This window comes from Phyllobates terribilis, unplaced genomic scaffold, assembly GCF_046119375.1.
Source record: "Phyllobates terribilis strain yellow unplaced genomic scaffold, ASM4611937v1 Scaffold_3__8_contigs__length_932513732, whole genome shotgun sequence".
Taxonomy (NCBI): domain Eukaryota; kingdom Metazoa; phylum Chordata; class Amphibia; order Anura; family Dendrobatidae; genus Phyllobates; species Phyllobates terribilis.
Window position 1 is genome coordinate 130,879,403 of NW_027362763.1, and position 22,468 is coordinate 130,901,870.

Consider the following 22,468-nt stretch of genomic DNA (forward strand, 5'->3'; position numbering starts at 1 on the left):
AGAGCATCACACATAGATTAGATAGATAGAAACATGTCAGTCACATATATAATAAGTACAGTGACAGTGTTGGTTACTTTACTTGTTATTTAGTGTTAAAATAAAGGATTTATTAAAAAAAAATAATAGTGTTTTTGTCTTTTTAAAAAAGCCGGCCGGAAATTCATCAGCACCATGCCTGCGCCCCGCAGTGTCTCTGAAGGTTGGCATGCTGGATGGCAGCGTGCTGCTACCATCCAGCCTGCCATCTCAATGCCGTCCCAGCATGGGAGAATTCTCCTGCTCAAGCGGTGACGTCATTTTCCGGCACCGCATGCGCAGGAGAAGTCTCCCACGCTGTCAGTGACGTGCATGAGGTGAGCTGAGTTTATTGGACATGAACTTGGCTCATCTGGATGCAGCCAGACACTGAGGGGCTTCACTGAGGAGCTTCTCAGTGTCTGCGGCATGGCAAGCTGGATGGCAGCGTTCTGCTACGATCCAGCCTGTCATGTCAATGTAGCAGAGCTGAAGCCGTCCTGGGAACCATGGAAAGGTAAGGATGATGTTGGCTTATTATTTTACTTTTATTGCAGGAGATCGTTGGCTTCAGCTGGAATGGATGTGACGGTAAGTAGAGTTTAATTTAGAACATTAAAGAATTGTGTGTTTATTTCAATTAAAGGACTTTATTCTGGGTGTTTGTATTTTTTTTAAACTTTCACTATGGGGTGCGCCATTTCTGGGGCGGCTGACGGCTGGTGTTTCTAGCCTGGGAGGGGGCCAATATTCATGGCACCCTTCTTGGGCTATTAATATCAGCCCCCAGCTGTCTGCCTAGCCTTTGCTAGCTATTAAAATAGGGGGGACCCCACGTTATTTTTTTGGGGGTACCCCATTTTAATAGCTAGTAAAGGCTAGGTATTCAGTTGGGGGCTGATATTAGTAGCCTGGGAAGCTCCGTGGGTATTACCCCCTTCCCAGGCTTCAAACATCTGCCCCAGCCGTCTGTTTAACCTCCGCTAGAGACTAAAATTACGGGAAACCCCACGCCAATTTTTTTTTAAATAAATCTTTTATTTTAACACTAAATGACAAGTACAGTAACCAACACTGTCACTGTACTTATTATATATGTGACTGACATGTTTCTATCTATCTAATCTATGTTTGATGTTCTATTCTTTCTGTTCTGAATTGTAGGGTACCGATGTATGCCGCTGATGAATTGCCGGCCGGCTTTTTAAAAGAGACAAAAACACTATTATTTTTTTTTAATAAATCCTTTATTTTAACACTAAATGACAAGTACAGTAACCAACACTGTCACTGTACTTATTATATATGTGACTGACATGTTTCTATCTATCTAATCTATGTGTGATGCTCTATTATTTCTGTTCTAAATTGTCGGGTACCGGTGTATGCCACTGATGAATTGCTGGCCGGCTTTTTTAAAGAGATGTGTGCATGAAAATCGGAGGGCACTAGTGTGTTCCAAGTGCCCTGCTATGTTTTTCATGCACCCTCCTATATACCCTGCCTGCCTGTCTGCCTATATATTCTGCCTGCCTGACATTTAATTGAGCACTGTTCTCATCGATTTGGGCAATTTTTGACCTTTTGCAGACCGCTGGGGGGGGGGACCGCCAGAAAAATGCTCGAGTTTCCCATAGACTTACATTGGGCTCGTTGCTCGAGTCGAGCACCCAAGAATTCCAATGTGCTCGACCCGAGCTTCGAGCACCCAAGCATTTTAGTGCTCACTCATTACTAATCACCACTAGTGTTGAGCGAGTATGCTCCACACTGCTCGGTACTCGCCCGAGCATCTCACTACTTGGGATGTTCGGCGAGCACCGAGCATTTTCGGGTTATTCGGGCGGGAGCTAGGGTCTCCACCCTGCATGTTTGGCGCTCTTTACAGAGCCAATGGACATGCAGGGATTGCCAGCCAGTCACTGTAATGCCGCAGCCATGTTGGTTGTGGGCATTACAGTGATCGGCTGGACGCACAGCGTCACCTTGAGTATTTAAAACCAGGCACCGACATCTTAGACACAGTCGCTCCGGATCAGACAGTGTAGGGAGAGTGCTGCTGAGCAAGGGAGAGATTTATACTGTGAAATAGATAGTGTAGGGTCTCTAAAGCCTGCAAAATCAAACCAACAGTCCATCTGAGGACTAATATCCATCCCAGATATCAGGCAGGCAGGCAGGCTGTATAGGAGACCCAGTGGTTATACCAGCAAGTGCTGCATTACAGTCCTGTGTGCTCCTGTTGGTCAAATTGCTAGAGTTAGCCCCAGGTCTCAGGGGCCAGGAAAAATCCTTTTTTTTCCATCTAAATCCTCTTTTTTTTTTCCCCTCAGTCAGACTGTACAAATACCCATCTTATTAACCTTTTGGTATCCCCCCCCCCAAAAAAAAATTGAGTGTGTCTGTGAGTGTTCAGACACAAATATATATGTTTAAAAGAGTCTGGTTTCGGCCAGATAAGTACAACTGTGGTTTTGCAGTTCCACGGTTCAAATCTCTGTATTATCCACTTTTTTGCCTTTTTTCCATAAAAAAAAACAGTTTGAGTGTCTCGCTGACGGTTCAGACACAAATATATCTATTTAAAAAAGTCTGGTATACGCCAGGAAATTAGAACTGTGGTTTTCCTCTTCCACGATACAAATCTGGGTGTAATCCACCTTTTTGCCTTTTTTACATAAAAAAAAACTGTTTGAGTGTCTCGCTGACCGTTCAGACACAAATATATCTGTTTAAAAGAATCTGGTGTAGGCCAGAGAAATAGAACTGTGGTTTTCCTCTTCCACGATTCAAGTCTGGGTGTAATCCACCTTTTTGCCTTTTTTCCATAAAAAAACAGTTTGAGTGTCTCGCTGACCGTTCAGACACAAATATATCTGTTTAAAAGATTCTGGTGTAGGCCAGAGAAATAGAACTGTGGTTTTCCTTTTCCACGGTTCAAATCTGGGTGTAATCCACCATTTTGCCTTTTTTCCATAAAAAAACAGTTTGAGTTTCTCGCTGACTGTTCAGACACAAATATATCTGTTTAAAAGATTCTGGTGTAGGCCAGAGAAATAGAACTGTGATTTTCCTCTTCCACGATTCAAGTCTGGGTGTAATCCACCTTTTTGCCTTTTTTCCATAAAAAAAACAGTTTGAGTGTCTCGCTGACCGTTCAGACACAAATATATCTGTTTAAAAGATTCTGGTGTAGGCCAGAGAAATAGAACTGTGGTTTTCCTTTTCCACGGTTCAAATCTGGGTGTAATCCACCATTTTGCCTTTTTTCCATAAAAAAACAGTTTGAGTTTCTCGCTGACTGTTCAGACACAAATATATCTGTTTAAAAGATTCTGGTGTAGGCCAGAGAAATAGAACTGTGATTTTCCTCTTCCACGATTCAAGTCTGGGTGTAATCCACCTTTTTGCCTTTTTTCCATAAAAAAAACAGTTTGAGTGTCTCGCTGACCGTTCAGACACAAATATATCTGTTTAAAAGATTCTGGTGTAGGCCAGAGAAATAGAACTGTGGTTTTCCTTTTCCACGGTTCAAATCTGGGTGTAATCCACCATTTTGCCTTTTTTCCATAAAAAAACAGTTTGAGTTTCTCGCTGACTGTTCAGACACAAATATATCTGTTTAAAAGATTCTGGTGTAGGCCAGAGAAATAGAACTGTGGTTTTCCTCTTCCACGATTCAAGTCTGGGTGTAATCCACCTTTTTGCCTTTTTTCCATAAAAAAAACAGTTTGAGTTTCTCGCTGACTGTTCAGACACAAATATATCTGTTTAAAAGATTCTGGTGTAGGCCAGAGAAATAGAACTGTGGTTTTCCTCTTCCACGATTCAAGTCTGGGTGTAATCCACCTTTTTGCCTTTTTTCCATAAAAAAAACAGTTTGAGTGTCTCGCTGACCGTTCAGACACAAATATATCTGTTTAAAAGATTCTGGTGTAGGCCAGAGAAATAGAACTGTGGTTTTCCTCTTCCACGATTCAAGTCTGGGTGTAATCCACCTTTTTGCCTTTTTTCCATAAAAAAAACAGTTTGAGTTTCTCGCTGACTGTTCAGACACAAATATATCTGTTTAAAAGATTCTGGTGTAGGCCAGAGAAATAGAACTGTGGTTTTCCTCTTCCACGATTCAAGTCTGGGTGTAATCCACCTTTTTGCCTTTTTTCCATAAAAAAAACAGTTTGAGTGTCTCGCTGACCGTTCAGACACAAATATATCTGTTTAAAAGATTCTGGTGTAGGCCAGAGAAATAGAACTGTGGTTTTCCTCTTCCACGGTTCAAATTTGTGTGTAATCCACCTTTTTGCCTTTTTTCCATAAAAAAACAGTTTGAGTGTCTCGATGACTGTTCAGACACAAATATATCTGTTTAAAAGATTCAGGTGTCGGCCAGAGAACTAGAACTGTGGTTTTCTTCTTCCATGGTTCAAATCTGGGTGTAATCCACCTTTTTGCCTTTTTTACATAAAAAAAAACAGTTTCAGTGTCTCACTGACTGTTCAGACACAAATATATCTGTTTAAAAGATTCTGGTGTAGGCTAGAGAAATAGAACTGTGGTTTTCCTCTTCCACGATTCAAATTTGGGTGTAATCCACCTTTTTGCCTTTTTTCCATAAAAAAAACAGTTTGAGTGTCTCGCTGACCGTTCAGACACAAATATATCTGTTTAAAAGATTCTGGTGTAGGCTAGAGAAGTAGAACTGTGGTTTTCCTCTTCCACGGTTGAAATCTGGGTGTAATCCACCTTTTTGCCTTTTTTACATAAAAAAAACAGTTTGAGTGTCTTGCTGACTGTTCAGACACAAATATATCTGTTTAAAAGATTCTGGTGTCGGCCAGAGAGCTAGAACTGTGGTTTTCCTCTTCCACGGTTCAAATCTGGGTGTAATCCACCTTTATGCCTTTTTCACATAAAAAAAACAGTTTGAGTGTCTCGCTGACTGTTCAGACACAAATATATCTGTTTAAAAGATTCTGGTGTAGGCCAGAGAACTAGAACTGTGGTTTTCCTCTTCCACGGTTCAAATCTGAGTGTAATCCACCTTTTTGCCTTTTTTGCATAAAAAAAAACAATTTCAGTGTCTCACTGACTGCTCAGACACAAATATATCTGTTTAAAAGATTCTGGTGTAGGCCAGAGAAATAGAACTGTGGTTTTCCTCTTCCACGGTTCAAATCTGGGTGTAATCCACCTTTTTGCCTTTTTTACATAAAAAAAACAGTTTCAGTGTCTCGCTGACTGTTCAGATACAAATATATCTGTTTAAAAGATTCTGGTGTAGGCCAGAGAAATAGAACTGTGGTTTTCCTCTTCCACGGTTCTAATCTACTTTTTATTACCCTTTTTCCATTGATAGTGCAAGTGTAAGCTATTTTACTTTACTTACAATGGGCAAGGCGCGTGGCAAGGGACGTAGAACTGGACGTTCTGGTGATGGTGCGTGTAGAGGACAGGGCAGTGGCCAAGGTGAAAATGTGCCACAACCAACAGCTACATCTTCTCGCTCCCACTTCTTGACTGAATTACTAGGGAAGCATACAACAACACCACTATTGCGAACTGATCAGTGTGAACTGGTTATTAATTGTATAGCAGATAATACTTCCAGTTACCTGGGCACCACCACCTCCGGTCTGTCTTACACACGGTCAAGTCTTAGTAGCCGTGAGTCTCGACCGCATACTCCTCCTCACCCTGATGCTCCTTCCTCCCACCATGCCGAGTGTCGTCAGACAAAAACTGATCCCACAGTTGGACACTCTGAAGAGCTCTTCACTGGTCCATTTCCATATTTGGGCCCCTCGCCTGCTCCGCTTGAAGTGGTGGAAGAGGAGATCCCATGTAGCGATGGCCAGATATTTGAACAGCCACGGCCACAGGAAGGCGACGCTGGCAATTTGACACAAGAGGTGGACGATGATGAGACACAATTGCCGCAAAGTGAGGAGGAGGACCGTGGTGCGGAAGTGGAAGAGGAGAAGGTGGTGGATGATCTAGTAACTGACCCAACGTGGCAGGAGGACACGCAGAGTGAGGCCAGTAGCACACAGGGGGAGGGAGGCAGAGTACCCCAACAGGCAGGAAGAAGCAGTGTGGTCACCGCAGACAGAAGGCGGGCAACCGTTCCCCCGTTACACGAGGGACATTGCCAGTACAATCGGTAGGTCTTCCAGAGTCTTAAATTTTTTTAAAGACTCTGCTGATAACCCCAAAACAGCCATATGTACCACCTGCCAGGCCAGCATCGCCAGGGGTGACAAAACTACCAGCCTGACCACCACCAGCATGATCAGGCACATGTCAGCAAAGCACCCGACTTTGTGGGGCAAACCCCAGGGTCCACGACCAGTGTCAGTGGGTGTCACCACTGCTTCTTCTGCTGTTGTGCATGTAAGAGAACCCCCTGCTGTGCGTGCAAGGCAATCCCCTGTCCATACTGCATGCAAAGATGCCCCCTCCTCTTAGTCTTCACTTGTTATGGCAGTTTCTCAAGAAACAGCATCAACGTCCACGTCCACGTCCCACCGCAGCGTTGAATTGTCCATATCCCAGACCTTTGAACGAAAGCGTAAATTCGCGGTTGTGACGTCCTCTCTCGTGGAAGCCCTTTAGTTTACCCTGGGTGATGGGGGACTCAGAGTCGGGTCCTGTTATGGAGAGATGGGATGCAGCCGTGGCCCGGACCCGACCCGTGCTCAGGGCCGTCACATTAAAAGGAGATGGTGTGGGCTTATCCGGGTTGAGTGGCTGATTAACGACTACGCCACCTGTGGCACCTGGTGAAGGCCACCAGCGCCGCTGCAGTCCGCTGAGGCATGGTGTTATGGCGGCCAAAGTTATTACTACTCCCCAAAGGCAGAGCGTGGCCTCAGGGCAGAGGGACAGGATGGAGGGGGTAGTAGTAGAGGAGTAGAGGCTCCGCGTCGCACGGTGTGGTGCAGAATAAACAGTCCGGAGGCCATAGGGGTGAACTTCCAAGGCTTTACTCACTTTAAAGATGGCAGAAGGAAGGCGACTCCCTGCTCCCCGCGGAGTCCTGCAGTCACCAGGGACGGGGGTCCGACAACCTCCGAGTAAGTCCAGCATTCAGTCGGGACCCTACACCAGAGTGTTCCTGAACTACAGACCGAATCCTTTCCTGACCGTGTGTGTGCGAATAGGCCGGATCTCCCTCTGAGCTCCTCTCAGTACAAGGGCACGGGTGGCAGCTCCGCTCCGTCCGATACCCCGTGGGATCCTCAGGGCCTACCGGGCTTTTCCGACCAGGACATGGAGTAGCAAGGTCGGGTGTCGGGGGCCGGTACCCCTCTTGCAGCCGGACTCCCTCTGAATATATCAGGTTGGCGAGGACAGGTGGCGTACACCGCTCCGTCTGCATCCTGCCTGGGATCCATTTGCTGTGGAGCCACACTCTTGAGCTCCGGGCCTTCTTGATTATGGTCCTTGACCGGGTTGAGACATTCTTTATCTGCAACCTACCCCTCGACCCCAAGGCTAAGGTACGAGGGCCGTGTCTCCCTCCCCTGCAGGTCCACACAGGATTCACTTTCAGGGTAGGAGATACTAACCAAGACTAAACTACAAGGACCAAAAACCAAGATGGCTTTGTATTAAATATGAAATTTAAAGTGTAACTAACTTGTAAGTCCTCCACCCTCACCCACTAACTGGTTCCCCTAACTCTTGGTTTCCCAGTCTCCCTGTAACCAGGGGAGCAGCACCTAGTGCATACTAGCCCCCTCTGGTGGAGAAATGTGGTGTTGGATGCAAAGGTTGGGTCATGACTAACACACTGTTCTTACCTCAGAGAAGGAACACCACATTCCATTAAAGAAGTGCAGCATCCCTGTGGTGGTCGAACCTTCAGGGGCGCCACATTCCCCCCTGGTAAAACACAGCTCATCCGCGGGCTGCCAAAGAAGTAACCCCCAGGAAATTTTCTTTTTATATAAGCATGAACTATCTTCCCTTTATGGGAGGCACATTTTCTTAAACGTTGCATAACAGGTTACATATAAAATTACAAAAGTATACAATTATAAAAGTGCTAGCATTTTTCTAGAGACATTTTGGTGCAAACAGACAGGTAAAAGTGCACGACGCAGAGTCAGTTCAGAAGTGCGAGGGACCTGCCCTAAACCCTCAACGTGGGCCCTGGGGTGACTGCAGGGCATGGAGATCCGGCATTGGACCTCCAAAAGAGCCACTCCAGACAGGTTTTGCTTCTGAGGTCTGAGGTAGAAGAAGAGGCATGGTTTTACGTAAAACCAATATGGAGCACCTAAAAAGATGCAAACTATATACAATAGAAAGAGTCTGTCTGCTGCCAGTCCGCAGGGACACATAGCTCTAGAAATTGGGGATAAACATAATAAAGTAAAACAACCAAATCAACTTTTTTAAACTGTAACAGCAGCCGGGGGCTGCTCAGTCCATGTGTTCCCGCCGGGGAAAGGGCTCATTCCTCCCAACAGAGGCTAGCCGTTCCTCCACAGATGAGTGCGCGGGGGCATCGCTCCTGGACACTTAATGGATATCCAGGGCGTACCAGCCTCGCACTCCATTGTGGCAGGTGTACGTAACCATGTCGTCCAGGGCGAGGTGCCGGCCAGGGTGTCCCTCTTTGAGCTGGGGCTCGAAGTCACGACGGTTGAAGAAGACGTCCTGCTCCAGCCCGGGACTCCTTATGAAGCCCCATACCGCCTCACGGTGGAAGTGGACCACCTGCCCTTCTTCAGGGGGGCTTGGGTGGGATGCCTCCCTCTGGTGGGCCTTGGACTTTGCAGCTTTGGCCCGAACTTGAAGCTGCTCGCAGCGGATCTCCCATTCCCGCTGCTCCCGACCCAGCTGCAGAATTTGTTGGAGGCAGTATTCGCTCCGCCTCTGAGCTTCAGCTTGGGTCTCCCGGGGGAAGCCCATTAGGTTGCCCCCCTGGTTGTCCCTGGCCCACTCTTCTGCCGCCGGGCAGGTAACTGTGGGGGCCGGAAGCGGCGTTAGGGGGTGCTGCAGCAGGCCCGAGTGCACGGACCATTCCGGGTTGGGGCCCGTGGATTCCCATGCAGATCCTGGTTCCTCTGGAACGGGAGGTGAGAGACCACGGAGGTCTCCGGACTTGGCGGCGGGTTGGAGCTCTGTGGAGAAGGCTTCCTCCCAGGATACCGCGCCTGGGAGCTGGCACTCGGACCACAGGTCCAGGAGGAGCTCGGCTCGCTCCGCGGCTGGGGTAAGGGCTTCAGACTCACCCGGTCCTAGGCCGCAGGCGCCCTCCAGGGACTCTTCTCCTTGGGCCGCCGCTCCTTGGGTAAGGGCCTCACTCCTCCGCCGCTGCTCCTCCTGCTGCCGCACAGCCACCTCTATGAACTCCCGGGCCAGGTTGCCCGGTCCGTAGCTGGGGACCGCAGGGGCTCCCTGGTGTGGGTGGAATCTGGCTCTGTCTCCACCGGCATCCATAGTCGCTGCTAGTGGTGACGATGCTGCACCTCTTCGTCTCCACCTCTTTTTAAGGCTGCAGGCCAACTGGCACTCCCTCAGACGTCCTATCCGGGGTGATGGACACTACCCCGCGGACAGTCTCTAATGGAAGGGGCGGTCTGCTCTTTTGGCGCCAGTGGGGAGCCAGGCCCACGATGGAAGGTGCTGAGACGCTGTCCTTTCCTCACATTATAGCATCCGTTCTTCTTGGGCGGGCGCCATTTTAGGTGAAAAGGCAACAGTCTGTTTAGAAAGGCGCGCATTACCCGGTAGCAATAGGCACTCTTCTCCGTTGCTGCGGGCACGAGATCCTGCCGACTACGCCAGGTTGTGACGTCCTCTCTCGTGGAAGCCCTTTAGTTTACCCTGGGTGATGGGGGACTCGGAGTCGGGTCCTGTGATGGAGAGATGGGATGCAGCCGTGGCCCGGACCCGACCCGTGCTCAGGGCTGTCACATTAAAAGGAAATGGTGTGGGCCTATCCGGGTTGAGTGGCTGATTAACGACTACGCCACCTGTTGCACCTGGTGAAGGCCACCAGCGCCGCTGCAGTCCGCTGAGGCATGGTGTTATGGCGGCCAAAGTTATTACTACTCCCCACAGGCGGAGCTTGGCCTCAGGGCAGAGGGACAGGATGGAGGGGGTAGTAGTAGAGGAGTACAGGCTCCGCGTCGCACGGTGTGGCGCAGAATAAACAGTCTGGAGGCCATAGGGGTGAACTTCCAAGGCTTTACTCACTTTAGAGATGGCAGAAGGAAGGCGACTCCCTGCTCCCCACGGAGTCCTGCGGTCACCAGGGACGGGGATCCGACAACCTCCGAGTAAGTCCAGCATTCAGTCGGGACCCTACACCAGAGTCTTCCTGAACTACAGACTGAATCCTTTGCTGCCCATGTGTGTGCGAATAGGCCGGGTCTCCCTCTGAGCTCCTCTCAGTACAAGGACACGGGTGGCAGCTCCGCTCCGTCCGATACCCCGTGGGATCCTCAGGGCCTACCGGGCTTTTCCGACCAGGACATGGAGTAGCAAGGTCGGGTGTCGGGGGCCGGTACCCCTCTTGCAGCCGGACTCCCTCTGAATATATCAGGTTGGCGAGGACAGGTGGCATACACCGCTCCGTCTGCATCCTGCCTGGGATCCATTTGCTGTAGAGCCACACTCTTGAGCTCCCTGCCTTCTTGATTATGGTCCTTGACCGGGTTGAGACATTCTTTATCTGCAACCTACCCCTTGACCCCAAGGCTAAGGTACGAGGGCCGTGTCTCCCTCCCCTGCAGGTCCACACAGGATCCACTTTCAGGGTAGGAGATACTAACCAAGACTAAACTACAAGGACCAAAAACTAAGATGGCTTTGTATTAAATATGAAATTTAAAGTGTAACTAACTTGTAAGTCCTCCACCCTCACCCACTAACTGGTTCCCCTAACTCTTGGTTTCCCAGTCTCCCTGTAACCAGAGGAGCAGCACCTAGTGCATACTAGCCCCCTCTGGTGGAGAAATGTGGTGTTGGATGCAAAGGTTGGGTCACGACTATCACACTGTTCTTACCTCAGAGGAGGAACACCACACTCCATTAAAGAAGTGCAGCATCCCTGTGGCGGTCGTACCCTCAGGGGCACCACACAGCCATTGACCCACAGGCCACAGTCCTAAATTTGCACATTTCACGACTGCTTGCGTTGGAAATGCTGCCTTTTAGGCTGGTGGAGACGGAATCCTTCCGCAACCTTATGGCGGTGGCCGTCCCTCGGTACTCGGTCCCCAGCCGACACTATTTTGCCCGGTGTGCCATCCCCGCACTACACAAGCACGTGTCCCAAAACATCTGCCGTGCCCTCAACAACGCAGTTACTGGGAGAGTCCACCTGACAATGGACACGTGGACAAGTGCTTGTGGCCAGGGACGGTACATCTCCCTGACGGCACACTGGGTAATCATAGTGGAAGCCGGGACCCAGTCACACCTTGGGACGAAACACATCCTCCCCACACCGAGGATTGAGGGCCCTATGTCAGTCAGAGTTGCCCCCACAGTGTACAGCTCCTGCGCATCATCCTCCTCCTCATGTTCAGCCTCCATCTCAGATATCACCACATCAATTACAAGCTGGAAGCACTGCAGTATTGCCTCAGCCAAGCGGCAACAGGCTGTGCTGAAACTCATAGGCTTAGGTGATAAACCTCACACTGCTTGTGAGTTGTGGACAGCTGTGAAAGAGCAGGCAGATCTGTGGCTGAGAACGCTGAACCTACATCCAGGCATGGTCGTGTGTGACAATGGCCGTAACTGGTGGCGGCTCTGAGGTGAGGCGAGATCACACACGTACCATGCCTAGCTCATGTGCTTAACCTCGTGGTTCAGCGGTTTCTTAAATCGTAGCCCGAGTTGCCAGATCTGCTCGTCAAAGTACGCCGCCTGTCAGCTCATTTTCGGAAGTCGGCTACAGCTTAAGCCACCCTTGCTGTGTTGCAGCAGCGTTTGCAGCTTCCAGCTCACCGACTGGTGTGTGATGTACCCACATATTGGAACTCTACCCTCCACATGTTGCAAAGGATTTGTGAGCAGAAGAGAGCAGTTGTGGAGTACCAGCTGCAACAAGGCCATCGATATTCAGGTCAGACTCCACACATAAGGTAAACTAAACATCCTCGGCACTCAAAATATATGAATAAATGTGAAAATTTATTATAATCATAGTCCAATCCCAAAAAGTAGTAGACGTTTCGGACAATCTATGGCCTTCATCAATACAATCTATAATTATAAATGGACACATTACATTATAATATGCAAGTATAAAACAGGACAAAAGATAAAATTACATAATGATCTAGCGCCGGCATTGCAAATATATATCACATAGCATAATAACAAAGAGGAAAAACCTCAAAGGTGACACATACCAAGTGCGGATTGGAATAAGTCCAGGAGAATAAGCAAGTGTCTCTGGAAGTAGAGGTCAGTCCTATAGAGGAATGTGAGTCAGAAAGTGAGTAACAAGGATCACAGTAATGGTTAGGGGTGCTGCATATGGTCCTGTTGGGATGTACCTGTGCGCCCTGGAAATGGTCCTATGGTTCCAACGCGGAGTCCACCGCTAGTTGTGGAAGGAGTGACCTCATGGGTTCATAAATGCCGCTATTTATATGAACTTATGGGGTTGGGGGGCGTGATCTACGTCGCTAGTGCGGTAATAAGTGTAAGTGGAACGCACCCAGCAGCGTTGCTGTATGTGTGTGCGTTCCACGAAGCACCGGAAGTGACGTTTCCGCAAGTGACGTCACCGGATACGCGCAAAACCGGAAGTCGAGTGTGTTCCACATATAGGAAAGCTTGCGTTCCACCAGGGAAAAGAATGGAGGAGATTCCGGGAAGCCATTTTTTTTGAAGAAGGAAGGCAGATCACATAGACAGGGTGCATCGTGCTTGTACAGTCCTATGTCCAGGTGGCAGATCATATAGACAGGGTGCGTCGTGCTTGTACAGTCCTATGTCCAGGTGTCAAGATGAGTCATGTGGAGGTGACACCAATGGAGATACAGTAGAAAAACGTATCTGAAATAAAATATCATTACAAAGTTGTTAGAAAGACATCAATAGTATATAGCATAGGATAAATGATATATTCAATTACCAAATTTCAAATAAAGGACAATAAATCATAGTCTCTATTGAGACCTCTGGGGGTAAGGGACTGGAACTCATGTATCCAGAATTTCTCCCTCTGCTTGAGGAGGCGTACACGATCTCCACCCCTACGTGGTGTCAAAACCTGCTCTAATATCTGGAATTTAAGTTGTGCGATGCGATGACCTGCTGAATGAAAGTGGAATGGAATAGGTAATAACAAGTTCTTACAGAGAATGGTGGATTTATGTTTAGAGATACGATCTCTAATGGGTTGTGTGGTTTCCCCAAAGTAAACGAGACCGCAAGGACACTTAATTAGGTAGACCACGAAAGACGTGTCGCATGTAAAGTAAGCTTTCATCTTATACCTCTTTCCAGAAAGTGGGTGATGAATAGTGTCGCCTCGTAACACATTGTTGCACTGTCTACATTGTAGGCAGGGAAAGGTGCCAGTTCTGGGGTGTTGGAGGAACCATTGCCTCGGAACTAAATTTTGGCTCCCTATGTCCGCCCGTATCAGACCGTCTCTCAAGTTTGGGGGTCGTTTGAAGCATGGTAAAAATGGTGTCTGGAAAGAGGGGATATCTGGATTGCCTGTACTCAAAGTTTGTACGAAAGGGATGCGGTCTCTCGTAGGTGAATTAGGACGCCTAGATCCTTGGTGGTTAGAATCCCAAATGGATGTAGGATACCGCCTTAGGGTGAACTTATCCTTCATGTCCTGTAATCTTGTCTGTCTGAGATGTTCGTCAGGGACGATTCTTTCGAACTTTCTGAATTGAGACTGAGGAACAGAGCATTTCATAGCCATGGGGTGATTGCTAGTGAAATGCAATAGACTGTTACGGTCGGTAGATTTAGAAAACTGATCGGTAGTGAGGTTGCCGTGTTGATCTTTCATGAATTTGGTGTCCAGAAAACTTACATGGTCCGGGTCATGGGTCCATGTGACGTGGAGGTTAGGCCAGGCTGCATTAATGTCTGAAAAAAATGTCATTAGGGAGTCTTGTGGGCCCACTCATATGCAAAAGATGTCATCTATATACCTTACCCCCAGAGGTCTCAATAGAGACTATGATTTATTGTCCTTTATTTCAAATTTGGTAATTGAATATATCATTTATCCTATGCTATATACTATTGATGTCTTTCTAACAACTTTGTAATGATATTTTATTTCAGATAAGTTTTTCTACTGTATCTCCATTGGTGTCACCTCCACATGACTCATCTTGACACCTGGACATAGGACTGTACAAGTACGACGCACCCTGTCTATATGATCTGCCACCTGGACGTAGGACTGTACAAGCACGATGCACCCTGTCTATGTGATCTGCCTTCCTTCTTCAAAAAAACCGGCTTCCCGAACGCTCCTCCGTTCTTTTCCCTGGGGGAACGCAAGCCTTTCTATATGTGGAACGCACTCGACTTCCGGTTTTGCGCGTATCCGGTGACGTCACTTTCGGTGCTTCGTGGAACGCACACACATACGGCAACGCTGCTGGGTGCGTTCCACTTGCACTTATTACCGTTCTAGCGAGGTAGATCACGCCCCCCAACCCCATAAGGTCATATAAATAGCGACATTTATGAACCCATGAGGTCACTCCTTCCACAACTAGCGGAGGACTCCGCGTTGGAACCATAGGACCATTTCCAGGACGCACAGGTACATCCCAACAGGACCATATGCGGCACCCCTAACCATTACTGTGATCCTTGTTACTCACTTTCTGACTCACATTCCTCTATAGGACTGACCTCTACTTCCAGAGACACTTGCTTATTCTCCTGGACTTATTCCAATCCGCACTTGGTATGTGTCACCTTTGAGGTTTTTCCTCTTTGTTATTATGCTATGTGATATATATTTGCAATGCCGGCGCTAGATGGTTATGTAATTTTATCTTTTGTTCCATTTTGTACTTGCATATTATAATCTAATATGTCCATTTATAATTATAGATTGTATTGATGAAGGCCATAGATTGGCCGAAACGTCTACTACTTTTTGGGATTGGACTATGATTGTAATACATTTTCACATTTATTCATATATTTTGAGTGCCGAGGTTATTTACTATATTTCGGGTTAGGCCCCTACTCGAGCACCTCCTTCTGGCGGTAGTGCGGTGATACATTCCTCTATTAATACTTATACCTCTTCACCTGCACATCGCTGGGCCATGTCGGCTCCTCTTACTTTTTCATATAACGCTGAGGAAACCTCATCCATCCTGGCACAATCTCACCTCTCGAGTGACTTCCTGAAGACTGCACCCAAAGAAACCAGAGGAAGGGACCTTGAAAATGAACGCCACCATCTCATCAATCAGGAACTACACTGCGCTACCCTTGTTGAATATTTGAAAACCCAGCGTATCCCTAGGGGACTTAGGGTACAATTGTGACGCACCCTATTTGCAGATAGTACTGAATATACTGCTAAGTTTGAACACATCTTGAATAAGTGCTCATTTGACTTGATGGTACTAACTGTTGATTTTTTGAATAAGGCGATTGTTACAACTAAAGAGGACATCAGGAATATAGAAAGCCAGCTCCAATCTTCCATTTCTGCAGAAGAGTATACCGACCTACAGAATAAAATCAAAGTCAACATAGAAAACCATCAACGCGACACGGAAGCGAGGAAGAGGTCTAAATTTTCCCGCGACGCCGAAGACTACGCTCAGAATAGAGTCTACAAATTGCGAAATTACTCCTCCTCAACCAGAAATTCTTCTTACTACGACAGAACCCTCTCAGATGCCTCTACGTCAGGCTCCGAGATGGACAGACAGGATCACCATTCTCCCTCTGCTCCTTTTTTAGGCCAACCTCGTCAAACACACAGAAGAAGACGCGGCGGGGTGGACGACGCCAGAAATATAGACTACACCCGAATCACGAGATCCAGAGCCAACCGTTGGTGGTAAATATATCATCATATACCCTGAGTGCACCACAACTGTCTATATTACAAAAAGGTCTGTCATTCTGTCCAACTGGTAAATATAACACATTTAAATTGGACATGAAATTGCAACGCTTATACCGTTCACTACGACTAAAAACCCACTTCTCCAAGTCCACATCAACGCCAGACCATACTGCAGCCGATAATAGGGTCCTTATTACGGCCGAGGAACTTGGCTTACGTAATAAAAGTAGCTATAGAGCACCACAGGGCACTCATGCTCTTGAAACCTTTATTGGTTTCATCGATAGGTCTTTTAAACAACTCCGCACTGATTGTGATAGGGGTAGACTCCATTTCCAACATAATCTTACACCACTCGATCAGCAAGCCCTTAGGGATCTCCAGGACAACAAATCCCTAATAATCAAGCCCGCCGACAAGGGCGGCGCAATTGTAATTATGAACAAATCCGACTATGTTAGTGAGGTGGAACGCCAATTGTGTGACACCACTACCTACCGCCCCCTACCATGTGACCCAACACCACGTTTCACCACACTAATCCGGACAACCGTAGAAAATTATCAGAAGGCGGGAGTGATTGATTCCAAGACTAGCACATTTTTGATTAAACAATTTCCTATTATCCCAGTATTTTATATCCTGCCCAAAATACACAAAAATCTTCAACATCCCCCGGGCAGGCCTATAGTAGCTTCAATGGACTCATTACTCTCCCCCCTTTCTATCTTTTTAGAGAAGGTTCTTACACCATTAACCCAATGCAGTCCATCTTACCTCCTTGACACAGGGGCTTTTCTACAGAGCCTACGTAATACAGGACAGGTTCCACCTAATGCCATACTGGTTTCTCTTGACGTTAAAGATCTTTATACCTCTATACCACATGAACAAGGAATCACCATGGTCCAACACCTGTTAGAGTCCTCTCACATCGACTTCAGGGTCTCCAGTCTCAGCATTGATCTTCTACGTATAGTTCTCATGGAGAACTTCTTTTATTCTAAGATACCCATTACCTCCAAGTTAGGGGGACTGCGATGGGGTCCAATGTGGCCCCCCCATATGCAAATTGCTACATGGCCGCCTTTGAACGAGATGTCGTCTATCCCCATGCAATATTTCAACAATTTTCCATCTTTTGCAAAAGGTATATAGACGATATCTTTTGCATATGGGTGGGCCCACAAGACTCCCTAATGACATTTTTTTCAGACATTAATGCAGCCTGGCCTAACCTCCACTTCACATGGACCAATGACCCGGACCATGTAAGTTTTCTGGACACCAAAATCATGAAAGATCAACACGGCAACCTCACTACAGATCTGTTTTCTAAATCTACCGACCGTAACAGTCTATTGCATTTCACTAGCAATTACCCCATGGCTATGAAACGCTCTATTCCTCAGTCTCAATTCAGAAGGGTCGAAAGAATCGTCACTGACGAACATCTCAGACAGACAAGATTACAGGAGATGAAGGATAAGTTCACCCAAAGGGGGTATCCTACATCCATTTGGGATTCTAACCACCAAGGATCTAGGCGTCCTAATCCACCTACGAGAGACCGCATCCCTTTCGTACACACTTATCATCCATATGCATATATGATCCATAAGGCTATCAGAAGATATTGGGGCATTTTGAGTACAGGCTATCCAGATATCCCCTTTCCAGACACCATTTTTACCATGCTTCAAACGACCCCCAAACTTGAGAGACGGTCTGATACGGGCGGACATAGGGAGCCAAAATTTAGGTCCGAGGCAAAGGTTCCTCCAAAACCCCAGAACTGGCATCTTTCCCTGCCTACAATGTAGACAGTGCAACAATGTGTTACGAGGCGACACTATTCATCACCCACTTTCTGGAAAGAGGTATAAGATCAAAGATTACTTTACATGCGACACGTCTTTCGTGGTCTACCTAATTAAGTGTCCTTGCGGTCTCGTTTACGTTGGGGAAACCACACAACCCATTAGAGATCGTATCTCTAAACATAAATCCACCATTCGCTGTAAGAACTTATTACCTATTCCATTCCACTTTCATTCAGCAGGTCATCGCATCGCACAACTTAAATTCCAGATATTAGAGCAGGTTTTGACACTACGTAGGGGTGGAGATCGTGTACGCCTCCTCAAGCAGAGGGAGGCATTCTGGATACATGAGTTACAGCCCCTTACCCCAAGACGTCTCAATAGAGACTATGATTTATTGTCCTTTATTTGAAATTTGGTAATTGAATATATCATTTATCCTATGCTATATACTATTGATGTCTTTCTAACAACTTTGTAATGATATTTTATTTCAGATAAGTTTTTCTACTGTATCTCCATTGGTGTCACCTCCACATGACTCATCTTGACACCTGGACATAGGACTGTACAAGCACGACGCACCCTGTCTATATGATCTGCCACCTGGACATAGGACTGTACAAGCACGATGCACCCTGTCTATGTGATCTGCCTTCCTTCTTCAAAAAAACCGGCTTCCCGAACGCTCCTCCGTTCTTTTCCCTGGTGGAACGCAAGCCTTTCTACAGTCATGGCCAAAAGTATTGAGAATGAGACAAATAGTAATTTTTCTATATGTGGAACGCACTCGACTTCCGGTTTTGCGCGTATCCGGTGACGTCACTTCCGGAAACGTCACTTCCGGTGCTTCGTGGAACGCACACACATACGGCAACGCTGCTGGGTGCGTTCCACTTACACTTATTACCGTACTAGCGACATAGATCACGCCCCCCAACCCCATAAGGTCATATAAATAGCGACATTTATGAACCCATGAGGTCACTCCTTCCACAACTAGCGGTGGACTCCACGTTGGAACCATAGGATCATTTCCAGGACGCACAGGTACATCCCAACAGGACCATATGCGGCACCCCTAACCATTACTATGATCCTTATTACTCACTTTCTGACTCACATTCCTCTATAGGACTGACCTCTACTTCCAGAGACACTTGCTTATTCTCCTGGACTTATTCCAATCCGCACTTGGTATGTGTCACCTTTGAGGTTTTTCCTCTTTGTTATTATGCTATGTGATATATATTTGCAATGCCATCTCTAGATCGTTATGTAATTTTATCTTTTGTTCCATTTTGTACTTGCATATTATAATCTAATGTGTCCATTTATAATTATAGATTGTATTGATGAAGGCCATAGATTGGCCGAAACGTCTACTACTTTTTGGGATTGGACTATGATTGTAATAAATTTTCACATTTATTCATATATTTTGAGTGCCGAGGTTATTTACTATATTTCGGGTTAGGCCCCTACTTGAGCACCTCCTTCTGGCGGTAGTGCGGTGATACATTCCTCTATTAATACTTATACCTCTTCACCTGCACATCGCTGGGCCATGTCGGCTCCTCCTACTTTTTCATATAACGCTGAGGAAACCTCATCCATCCTGGCACAATCTCACCTCTCGAGTGACTTCCTGAAGACTGCACCCAAAGAAACCAGAGGAAGGGACCTTGAAAATGAACGCCGCCATCTCATCAATCAGGAAATACACTGCGCTACCCTTGTTGAATATTTGAAAACCCAGCGTATCCCTAGGGGACTTAGGGTACAATTACGACCCACCCTATTTGCAGATAGTACTGAATATACTGCTAAGTTTGAACAAATCTTGAATAAGTGCTCATTTGACTTGATGGTACTAACTGTTGATTTTTTGAATAAGGCGATTGTTACAACTAAATAGGACATCAGGAATATAGAAAGCCAGCTCCAATCTTCCATTGCTCCAGAAGAGTATACCGACCTACAGAATAAAATCAAAGTCAACATAGAAAACCATCAACGCGACACGGAAGCGAGGAAGAGGTCTAAATTCTCCCGCGACGCCGAAGACTACGCTCAGAATAGAGTCTACAAATGGCGAAATTACTCCTCCTCAACCAGAAATTCTTCTTACTACGACAGAACCCTCTCAGATGCCTCTACGTCAGGCTCCGAGATGGACAGACTGGATCACCATTCTCCCTCTGCTCCTTTTTTAGGCCAACCTCGTCAAACACACAGAAGAAGACGCGGCGGGGCGGACGACGCCAGAAATATAGACTACACCCGAATCACGAGATCCAGAGCCAACCGTTGGTGGTAAATATATCATCATATACCCTGAGTGCACCACAACTGTCTATATTACAAAAAGGTCTGTCATTCTGTCCAACTGGTAAATATAACACATTTAAATTGGACATGGAATTGCAACGCTTTTACCGTTCACTACGACTAAAAACCCACTTCTCCAAGTCCACATCAACGCCAGACCATACTGCAGCCGATAATAGGGTCCTTATTACGGCCAAGGAACTTGGCTTACGTAATAAAAGTAGCTATAGAGCACCACAGGGCACTCATGCTCTTGAAACCTTTATTGGTTTCATCGATAGGTCTTTTAAACAACTCCGCACTGATTGTGATAGGGGTAGACTCCATTTCCAACATAATCTTTCACCACTCGATCAGCAAGCCCTTAGGGATCTCCAGGACAACAAATCCCTAATAATCAAGCCCGCCGACAAGGGCGGCGCAATTGTAATTATGAACAAATCCGACTATGTTAGTGAGGTGGAACGCCAATTGTGTGACACCACTACCTACCGCCCCCTACCATGTGACCCAACACCACGTTTCACCACACTAATCCGGACAACCGTAGAAAATTATCAGAAGGCGGGAGTGATTGATTCCAAGACTAGCACATTTTTGATTAAACAATTTTCTATTATCCCAGTATTTTATATCCTGCCCAAAATACACAAAAATCTTCAATATCCCCCGGGCAGGCCTATAGTAGCTTCAACGGACCCATTACTCTCCCCCCTTTCTATATTTTTAGAGGAGGTTCTTACACCATTAACCCAATGCAGTCCATCTTACCTCCTTGACACAGGGGCTTTTCTACAGAGCCTACGTAATACAGGACAGGTTCCACCTAATGCCATACTGGTTTCTCTTGACGTTAAAGATCTTTATACCTCTATACCACATCAACAAGGAATCACCATGGTCCAACACCTGTTAGAGTCCTCTCACATCGACTCCAGGGTCTCCAGTCTCTGCATTGATCTTCTACGTATAGTTCTCACGGAGAACTTCTTTTTATTCCAAGATACCCATTACCTCCAAGTTAGGGGGACCGCGATGGGGTCCAATGTGGCCCCCCCATATGCAAATTGCTACATGTCCGCCTTTGAACGAGATGTCGTCTATCCCCATGCATTATTTCAACAATTTTCCACCTTTTGCAAAAGGTATATAGACGACATCTTTTGCATATGGGTGGGCCCACAAGACTCCCTAATGACATTTTTTTCAGACATTAATGCAGCCTGGCCTAACCTCCACTTCACATGGACCAATGACCCGGACCATGTAAGTTTTCTGGACACCAAAATCATGAAAGATCAACACAGCAACCTCACTACAGATCTGTTTTCTAAATCTACCGACCGTAACAGTCTATTGCATTTCACTAGCAATCACCCCATGGCTATGAAACGCTCTATTCCTCAGTCTCAATTCAGAAGGGTGGAAAGAATCGTCACTGACGAACATCTCAGACAGACAAGATTACAGGAGATGAAGGATAAGTTCACCCAAAGGGGGTATCCTACATCCATTTGGGATTCTAACCACCAAGGATCTAGGCGTCCTAATCCACCTACGAGAGACCGCATCCCTTTCGTACACACTTATCATCCATATGCATATATGATCCATAAGGCTATCAGAAGATATTGGGGCATTTTGAGTACAGGCTATCCAGATATCCCCTCTTTCCAGACACCATTTTTACCATGCTTCAAACGACCCCCAAACTTGAGAGACGGTCTGATACAGGCGGACATAGGGAGCCAAAATTTAGGTCCGAGGCAAAGGTTCCTCCAAAACCCCAGAACTGGCACCTTTCCCTGCCTACAATGTAGACAGTGCAACAATGTGTTACAAGACGACACTATTCATCACCCACTTTCTGGAAAGAGGTATAAGATCAAAGATTACTTTACATGCGACACGTCTTTCGTGGTCTACCTAATTAAGTGTCCTTGCGGTCTCGTTTACGTTGGGGAAACCACACAACCCATTAAAGATCGTATCTCTAAACATAAATCCACCATTCGCTGTAAGAACTTATTACCTATTCCATTCCACTTTCATTCAGCAGGTCATCGCATCGCACAACTTAAATTCCAGATATTAGAGCAGGTTTTGACACCACGTAGAGGTGGAGATCGTATACGCCTCCTCAAGCAGAGGGAGGCATTCTGGATACATGAGTTACAGTCCCTTACCCCCAGAGGTCTCAATAGAGACTATGATTTATTGTCCTTTATTTGAAATTTGGTAATTG